This window comes from Ranitomeya imitator, chromosome 3, assembly GCF_032444005.1.
Source record: "Ranitomeya imitator isolate aRanImi1 chromosome 3, aRanImi1.pri, whole genome shotgun sequence".
Lineage (NCBI taxonomy): Eukaryota > Metazoa > Chordata > Amphibia > Anura > Dendrobatidae > Ranitomeya > Ranitomeya imitator.
The window spans coordinates 37,332,695-37,343,731 of record NC_091284.1 but is presented as its reverse complement, the minus strand read 5'-3'; the positions used below and the strand labels follow the sequence as shown (position 1 = coordinate 37,343,731).

At 43.5% G+C, this 11,037-nt stretch overlaps 1 protein-coding gene across 2 annotated transcripts in view; it reads left to right on the top strand.

Moving 5' to 3' along the window:
- The first annotated feature begins 200 nt into the window (after window positions 1–200).
- The window catches only part of DOP1B (DOP1 leucine zipper like protein B), a 124,134-nt gene continuing 113,297 nt past the window's right edge, over window positions 201–11,037 (top strand). For both annotated transcript variants that reach the window (XM_069760768.1, XM_069760767.1), the window contains exon 1: window positions 201–332. The gene's annotated coding sequence lies outside the window, so the exon portion shown is untranslated. The remainder of the gene's footprint in view (window positions 333–11,037) is intronic.

Below are 11,037 nucleotides of genomic sequence, written 5' to 3'. Positions count from 1 at the left end.
GGGAAGCGGAGGACCGGCCTATTCTGTTCTGAGGAGTGATATGTTTATTATTGTGGGGAATTAGGAGCCGCTTTGTTATAGAGATACATGTTAGAGAAGAAATGAACAGCGGAAGAGAACAGGGGTGAGACCCGGAGGGAGAGGGAGCTGGGTGTGGAGTGCGCAGCTCCCCCCTGGCGGAGTGGTCGGGCCCGGAGGCTGCCAGTCCTGTACTGTCTGTCACAGCGGAGAGAGAGAGCGGTGCCCGGGAGAGGAGCTGATGCCGGAGGGAGGAGCGGCGGAGACAGGTGGGCACCGACCCGGAGAGCGCACTGCGGGAGGGGGCATTACAGGTGAGCGACCCCCGCCATCACTGCTACATGGTACATCCCGAGTGTATGGAGGATAGAGTGCCCCCCCACATGTGTATCCCCCAATAATGACCCCACATGTGTATTATCCCCCAATAATGACCCCACATGTGTATTATCCCCCAATAATGACCCCACATCTGTGTATTATCCCCAATAATGACCCCACATGTGTATCCCCCAATAATGACCTCACATCTGTGTATTATCCCCAATAATGACCTCACATCTGTGTATTATCCCCAATAATGACCCCACATCTGTGTATTATCCCCCAATAATGACCCCACATCTGTGTATTATCCCCCAATAATGACCCCACATCTGTGTATTATCCCCCAATAATGACCTCACATGTGTGTATTATCCCCCCAATAATGACCCCACATCTGTGTATTATCCCCCAATAATGACCCCACATCTGTGTATTATCCCCCAATAATGACCTCACATCTGTGTATTATCCCCCAATAATGACCTCACATCTGTGTATTATCCCCCAATAATGACCCCACATCTGTGTATTATCCCCCAATAATGACCTCACATCTGTGTATTATCTCCCAATAATGACCCCACATCTGTGTATTATCCCCCAATAATGACCCCACATCTGTGTATTATCCCCCAATAATGACCCCACATCTGTGTATTATCCCCCAATAATGACCCCACATCTGTGTATTATCCCCCAATAATGACCTCACATCTGTGTATTATCCCCCAATAATGACCCCACATCTGTGTATTATCCCCCAATAATGACCTCACATCTGTGTATTATCCCCCAATAATGACCTCACATCTGTGTATTATCCCCCAATAATGACCTCACATCTGTGTATTATCCCCCAATAATGACCTCACATCTGTGTATTATCCCCCAATAATGACCCCACATCTGTGTATTATCCCCCAATAATGACCCCACATCTGTGTATTATCCCCCAATAATGACCCCACATCTGTGTATTATCCCCCAATAATGACCCCACATCTGTGTATTATCCCCCAATAATGACCTCACATCTGTGTATTATCCCCCAATAATGACCCCACATCTGTGTATTATCCCCCAATAATGACCTCACATCTGTGTATTATCCCCCAATAATGACCCCACATCTGTGTATTATCCCCCAATAATGACCTCACATCTGTGTATTATCCCCCAATAATGACCCCACATCTGTGTATTATCCCCCAATAATGACCCCACATCTGTGTATTATCCCCCAATAATGACCCCACATCTGTGTATTATCCCCCAATAATGACCCCACATGTGTATTATCCCCCCAATAATGACCTCACATCTGTGTATTATCCCCCAATAATGACCCCACATGTGTATTATCCCCCCAATAATGACCTCACATCTGTGTATTATCCCCCAATAATGACCCCACATGTGTATTATCCCCCCAATAATGACCCCACATCTGTGTATTATCCCCCAATAATGACCCCACATCTGTGTATTATCCCCCAATAATGACCTCACATCTGTGTATTATCCCCCAATAATGACCCCACATCTGTGTATTATCCCCCAATAATGACCCCACATCTGTGTATTATCCCCCAATAATGACCCCACATGTGTATCCCCCAATAATGACCTCACATCTGTGTATTATCCCCCAATAATGACCTCACATCTGTGTATTATCCCCCAATAATGACCCCACATCTGTGTATTATCCCCCAATAATGACCCCACATCTGTGTATTATCTCCCCAATAATGACCCCACATCTGTGTATTATCCCCCAATAATGACCTCACATCTGTGTATTATCCCCCAATAATGACCCCACATCTGTGTATTATCTCCAATAATGACCCCACATCTGTGTATTATCCCCCCAATAATGACCTCACATCTGTGTATTATCCCCCAATAATGACCTCACATCTGTGTATTATCCCCCAATAATGACCCCACATCTGTGTATTATCTCCCAATAATGACCCCACATCTGTGTATTATCCCCCAATAATGACCCCACATCTGTGTATTATCCCCCCAATAATGACCCCACATCTGTGTATTATCTCCCAATAATGACCCCACATCTGTGTATTATCCCCCAATAATGACCCCACATCTGTGTATTATCCCCCCAATAATGACCCCACATCTGTGTATTATCCCCCCAATAATGACCCCACATCTGTGTATTATCCCCCAATAATGACCCCACATCTGTGTATTATCCCCCAATAATGACCCCACATCTGTGTATTATCCCCCAATAATGACCTCACATCTGTGTATTATCCCCAATAATGACCCCACATCTGTGTATTATCCCCCAATAATGACCCCACATCTGTGTATTATCCCCCCAATAATGACCCCACATCTGTGTATTATCCCCCCAATAATGACCCCACATCTGTGTATTATCCCCCAATAATGACCCCACATCTGTGTATTATCTCCCAATAATGACCCCACATCTGTGTATTATCCCCCAATAATGACCCCACATCTGTGTATTATCCCCCCAATAATGACCTCACATCTGTGTATTATCCCCCAATAATGACCCCACATCTGTGTATTATCCCCCCAATAATGACCCCACATCTGTGTATTATCCCCCCAATAATGACCCCACATCTGTGTATTATCCCCCAATAATGACCCCACATCTGTGTATTATCTCCCAATAATGACCCCACATCTGTGTATTATCCCCCAATAATGACCCCACATCTGTGTATTATCCCCCCAATAATGACCCCACATCTGTGTATTATCCCCCCAATAATGACCTCACATCTGTGTATTATCCCCCAATAATGACCCCACATGTGTATCCCCCAATAATGACCCCACATCTGTGTATTATCCCCCCAATAATGACCCCACATCTGTGTATTATCCCCCCAATAATGACCTCACATCTGTGTATTATCCCCCAATAATGACCTCACATCTGTGTATTATCCCCCCAATAATGACCTCACATCTGTGTATTATCCCCCAATAATGACCCCACATCTGTGTATTATCCCCCCAATAATGACCCCACATCTGTGTATTATCCCCCCAATAATGACCTCACATCTGTGTATTATCCCCCAATAATGACCTCACATCTGTGTATTATCCCCAATAATGACCCCACATCTGTGTATTATCCCCCAATAATGACCCCACATCTGTGTATTATCCCCCAATAATGACCCCACATCTGTGTATTATCCCCCCAATAATGACCCCACATCTGTGTATTATCCCCCAATAATGACCTCACATCTGTGTATTCCCCCAATAATGACCCCACATCTGTGTATTATCCCCCAATAATGACCTCACATCTGTGTATTATCCCCCAATAATGACCCCACATGTGTATCCCCCAATAATGACCCCACATCTGTGTATTATCCCCCAATAATGACCTCACATCTGTGTATTATCCCCCAATAATGACCTCACATCTGTGTATTATCCCCCAATAATGACCCCACATCTGTGTATTATCCCCCAATAATGACCTCACATCTGTGTATTATCCCCCAATAATGACCTCACATCTGTGTATTATCCCCCAATAATGACCTCACATCTGTGTATTATCCCCCAATAATGACCCCACATCTGTGTATTATCCCCCAATAATGACCTCACATCTGTGTGTTATCTCCAATAATGACCCCACATCTGTGTATTATCCCCCAATAATGACCCCACATCTGTGTATTATCTCCAATAATGACCCCACATCTGTGTATTATCCCCCAATAATGACCCCACATCTGTGTATTATCCCCCAATAATGACCCCACATGTGTATTATCCCCCCAATAATGACCCCACATCTGTGTATTATCCCCCAATAATGACCCCACATCTGTGTATTATCCCCCAATAATGACCTCACATCTGTGTATTATCCCCCAATAATGACCCCACATCTGTGTATTATCCCCCAATAATGACCCCACATCTGTGTATTATCCCCCAATAATGACCCCACATGTGTATCCCCCAATAATGACCTCACATCTGTGTATTATCCCCCAATAATGACCTCACATCTGTGTATTATCCCCCAATAATGACCCCACATCTGTGTATTATCCCCCAATAATGACCCCACATCTGTGTATTATCTCCCCAATAATGACCCCACATCTGTGTATTATCCCCCAATAATGACCTCACATCTGTGTATTATCCCCCAATAATGACCCCACATCTGTGTATTATCTCCAATAATGACCCCACATCTGTGTATTATCCCCCCAATAATGACCTCACATCTGTGTATTATCTCCCAATAATGACCCCACATCTGTGTATTATCCCCCAATAATGACCCCACATCTGTGTATTATCCCCCCAATAATGACCCCACATCTGTGTATTATCCCCCAATAATGACCCCACATCTGTGTATTATCCCCCAATAATGACCCCACATCTGTGTATTATCCCCCAATAATGACCCCACATCTGTGTATTATCCCCCCAATAATGACCCCACATCTGTGTATTATCCCCCAATAATGACCTCACATCTGTGTATTCCCCCAATAATGACCCCACATCTGTGTATTATCCCCCAATAATGACCTCACATCTGTGTATTATCCCCCAATAATGACCCCACATGTGTATCCCCCAATAATGACCCCACATCTGTGTATTATCCCCCAATAATGACCTCACATCTGTGTATTATCCCCCAATAATGACCTCACATCTGTGTATTATCCCCCAATAATGACCCCACATCTGTGTATTATCCCCCAATAATGACCCCACATCTGTGTATTATCTCCCCAATAATGACCCCACATCTGTGTATTATCCCCCAATAATGACCCCACATCTGTGTATTATCCCCCAATAATGACCTCACATCTGTGTATTATCCCCCAATAATGACCCCACATCTGTGTATTATCCCCCAATAATGACCCCACATCTGTGTATTATCCCCCAATAATGACCTCACATCTGTGTATTATCCCCCAATAATGACCCCACATCTGTGTATTATCCCCCAATAATGACCCCACATCTGTGTATTATCTCCCCAATAATGACCTCACATCTGTGTATTATCCCCCAATAATGACCCCACATCTGTGTATTATCCCCCAATAATGACCCCACATCTGTGTATTATCCCCCAATAATGACCCCACATGTGTATCCCCCAATAATGACCTCACATCTGTGTATTATCCCCCAATAATGACCTCACATCTGTGTATTATCCCCCAATAATGACCCCACATCTGTGTATTATCCCCCAATAATGACCCCACATCTGTGTATTATCTCCCCAATAATGACCCCACATCTGTGTATTATCCCCCAATAATGACCTCACATCTGTGTATTATCCCCCAATAATGACCCCACATCTGTGTATTATCTCCAATAATGACCCCACATCTGTGTATTATCCCCCAATAATGACCTCACATCTGTGTATTATCTCCAATAATGACCCCACATCTGTGTATTATCTCCCCAATAATGACCCCACATCTGTGTATTATCCCCCAATAATGACCCCACATCTGTGTATTATCTCCCCAATAATGACCCCACATCTGTGTATTATCCCCCAATAATGACCCCACATCTGTGTATTATCCCCCAATAATGACCTCACATCTGTGTATTATCTCCAATAATGACCCCACATCTGTGTATTATCCCCCAATAATGACCCCACATCTGTGTATTATCTCCAATAATGACCCCACATCTGTGTATTATCCCCCAATAATGACCCCACATCTGTGTATTATCCCCCAATAATGACCCCACATCTGTGTATTATCCCCCAATAATGACCTCACATCTGTGTATTATCCCCCAATAATGACCCCACATGTGTATTATCCCCCAATAATGACCCCACATCTGTGTATTATCCCCCAATAATGACCCCACATCTGTGTATTATCCCCCAATAATGACCCCACATCTGTGTATTATCCCCCAATAATGACCCCACATGTGTATCCCCCAATAATGACCTCACATCTGTGTATTATCCCCCAATAATGACCTCACATCTGTGTATTATCCCCCAATAATGACCCCACATCTGTGTATTATCCCCCAATAATGACCCCACATCTGTGTATTATCTCCCCAATAATGACCCCACATCTGTGTATTATCCCCCAATAATGACCTCACATCTGTGTATTATCCCCCAATAATGACCCCACATCTGTGTATTATCTCCAATAATGACCCCACATCTGTGTATTATCCCCAATAATGACCTCACATCTGTGTATTATCCCCCAATAATGACCCCACATCTGTGTATTATCCCCCAATAATGACCTCACATCTGTGTATTATCCCCCAATAATGACCCCACATCTGTGTATTATCTCCAATAATGACCCCACATCTGTGTATTATCTCCCCAATAATGACCCCACATCTGTGTATTATCCCCCAATAATGACCCCACATCTGTGTATTATCCCCCAATAATGACCCCACATCTGTGTATTATCCCCCAATAATGACCCCACATTGTGTATTATCCCCCCAATAATGACCCCACATCTGTGTATTATCCCCCAATAATGACCCCACATCTGTGTATTATCCCCCAATAATGACCTCACATCTGTGTATTATCCCCCAATAATGACCCCACATCTGTGTATTATCCCCCAATAATGACCCCACATCTGTGTATTATCCCCCAATAATGACCCCACATGTGTATCCCCCAATAATGACCTCACATCTGTGTATTATCCCCCAATAATGACCTCACATCTGTGTATTATCCCCCAATAATGACCCCACATCTGTGTATTATCCCCCAATAATGACCCCACATCTGTGTATTATCTCCCCAATAATGACCCCACATCTGTGTATTATCCCCCAATAATGACCTCACATCTGTGTATTATCCCCCAATAATGACCCCACATCTGTGTATTATCTCCAATAATGACCCCACATCTGTGTATTATCCCCCCAATAATGACCTCACATCTGTGTATTATCTCCCAATAATGACCCCACATCTGTGTATTATCCCCCAATAATGACCCCACATCTGTGTATTATCCCCCCAATAATGACCCCACATCTGTGTATTATCCCCCAATAATGACCCCACATCTGTGTATTATCCCCCAATAATGACCCCACATCTGTGTATTATCCCCCAATAATGACCCCACATCTGTGTATTATCCCCCCAATAATGACCCCACATCTGTGTATTATCCCCCAATAATGACCTCACATCTGTGTATTCCCCCAATAATGACCCCACATCTGTGTATTATCCCCCAATAATGACCTCACATCTGTGTATTATCCCCCAATAATGACCCCACATGTGTATCCCCCAATAATGACCCCACATCTGTGTATTATCCCCAATAATGACCTCACATCTGTGTATTATCCCCCAATAATGACCTCACATCTGTGTATTATCCCCCAATAATGACCCCACATCTGTGTATTATCCCCCAATAATGACCCCACATCTGTGTATTATCTCCCCAATAATGACCCCACATCTGTGTATTATCCCCCAATAATGACCCCACATCTGTGTATTATCCCCCAATAATGACCTCACATCTGTGTATTATCCCCCAATAATGACCCCACATCTGTGTATTATCCCCCAATAATGACCTCACATCTGTGTATTATCTCCAATAATGACCCCACATCTGTGTATTATCCCCCAATAATGACCCCACATCTGTGTATTATCTCCAATAATGACCCCACATCTGTGTATTATCCCCCAATAATGACCCCACATCTGTGTATTATCCCCCAATAATGACCCCACATCTGTGTATTATCCCCCAATAATGACCTCACATCTGTGTATTATCCCCCAATAATGACCCCACATGTGTATTATCCCCCCAATAATGACCCCACATCTGTGTATTATCCCCCAATAATGACCCCACATCTGTGTATTATCCCCCAATAATGACCCCACATCTGTGTATTATCCCCCAATAATGACCCCACATGTGTATCCCCCAATAATGACCTCACATCTGTGTATTATCCCCCAATAATGACCTCACATCTGTGTATTATCCCCCAATAATGACCCCACATCTGTGTATTATCCCCCAATAATGACCCCACATCTGTGTATTATCTCCCCAATAATGACCCCACATCTGTGTATTATCCCCCAATAATGACCTCACATCTGTGTATTATCCCCCAATAATGACCCCACATCTGTGTATTATCTCCAATAATGACCCCACATCTGTGTATTATCCCCAATAATGACCTCACATCTGTGTATTATCCCCCAATAATGACCCCACATCTGTGTATTATCCCCCAATAATGACCTCACATCTGTGTATTATCCCCCAATAATGACCCCACATCTGTGTATTATCCCCCAATAATGACCCCACATCTGTGTATTATCTCCCCAATAATGACCCCACATCTGTGTATTATCCCCCAATAATGACCCCACATCTGTGTATTATCCCCCCAATAATGACCCCACATCTGTGTATTATCCCCCAATAATGACCCCACATCTGTGTATTATCCCCCCAATAATGACCCCACATCTGTGTATTATCCCCCAATAATGACCTCACATCTGTGTATTCCCCCAATAATGACCCCACATCTGTGTATTATCCCCCAATAATGACCTCACATCTGTGTATTATCCCCCAATAATGACCCCACATGTGTATCCCCCAATAATGACCCCACATCTGTGTATTATCCCCCAATAATGACCTCACATCTGTGTATTATCCCCCAATAATGACCCCACATCTGTGTATTATCCCCCAATAATGACCCCACATCTGTGTATTATCCCCCAATAATGACCTCACATCTGTGTATTCCCCCAATAATGACCCCACATCTGTGTATTATCCCCCAATAATGACCCCACATCTGTTTATTATCCCCCCAATAATGACCTCACATCTGTGTATTCCCCCAATAATGACCTCACATCTGTGTATTATCCCCCAATAATGACCCCACATCTGTGTATTATCCCCCAATAATGACCTCACATCTGTGTATATCCCCCAATAATGACCCCACATCTGTGTATTATCCCCCAATAATGACCCCACATCTGTTTATTATCCCCCCAATAATGACCTCACATCTGTGTATTCCCCCAATAATGACCCCACATCTGTGTATTATCCCCCAATAATGACCCCACATCTGTGTATTATCCCCCAATAATGACCCCACATCTGTGTATTCCCCCAATAATGACCCCACATCTGTGTATTATCCCCCAATAATGACCCCACATCTGTGTATTCCCCCAATAATGACCCCACATTGTGTATTATCCCCCCAATAATGACCCCACATCTGTGTATTATCCCCCAATAATGACCTCACATCTGTGTATTCCCCCAATAATGACCTCACATCTGTGTATTATCCCCCAATAATGACCCCACATCTGTGTATTATCCCCCAATAATGACCCCACATCTGTGTATTATCCCCCAATAATGACCTCACATCTGTGTATTATCCCCAATAATGACCCCACATCTGTGTATTATCCCCCCAATAATGACCCCACATCTGTGTATTATCCCCCAATAATGACCCCACATCTGTGTATTATCCCCCAATAATGACCCCACATCTGTGTATTATCCCCCAATAATGACCCCACATCTGTGTATTCCCCCAATAATGACCTCACATCTGTGTATTATCCCCCAATAATGACCTCACATCTGTGTATTATCCCCCCAATAATGACCCCACATCTGTGTATTATCCCCCAATAATGACCTCACATCTGTGTATTATCCCCCCAATAATGACCCCACATCTGTGTATTATCCCCCAATAATGACCCCACATCTGTGTATTATCCCCCAATAATGACCCCACATCTGTGTATTCCCCCAATAATGACCTCACATCTGTGTATTATCCCCCAATAATGACCCCACATCTGTGTATTCCCCCAATAATGACCCCACATCTGTGTATTATCCCCCAATAATGACCTCACATCTGTGTATTATCCCCCAATAATGACCCCACATCTGTGTATTATCTCCAATAATGACCCCACATCTGTGTATTCCCCCAATAATGACCCCACATCTGTGTATTATCCCCCAATAATGACCTCACATCTGTGTATTATCCCCCAATAATGACCCCACATGTGTATCCCCCAATAATGACCCCACATCTGTGTATTATCCCCCAATAATGACCTCACATCTGTGTATTATCCCCCAATAATGACCTCACATCTGTGTATTATCCCCCAATAATGACCTCACATCTGTGTATTATCCCCCAATAATGACCCCACATCTGTGTATTATCCCCCAATAATGACCTCACATCTGTGTATTATCTCCAATAATGACCCCACATCTGTGTATTATCCCCCAATAATGACCCCACATCTGTGTATTATCTCCAATAATGACCCCACATCTGTGTATTATCCCCCAATAATGACCCCACATCTGTGTATTATCCCCCAATAATGACCCCACATGTGTATTATCCCCCCAATAATGACCCCACATCTGTGTATTATCCCCCAATAATGACCCCACATCTGTGTATTATCCCCCAATAATGACCTCACATCTGTGTATTATCCCCCAATAATGACCCCACATCTGTGTA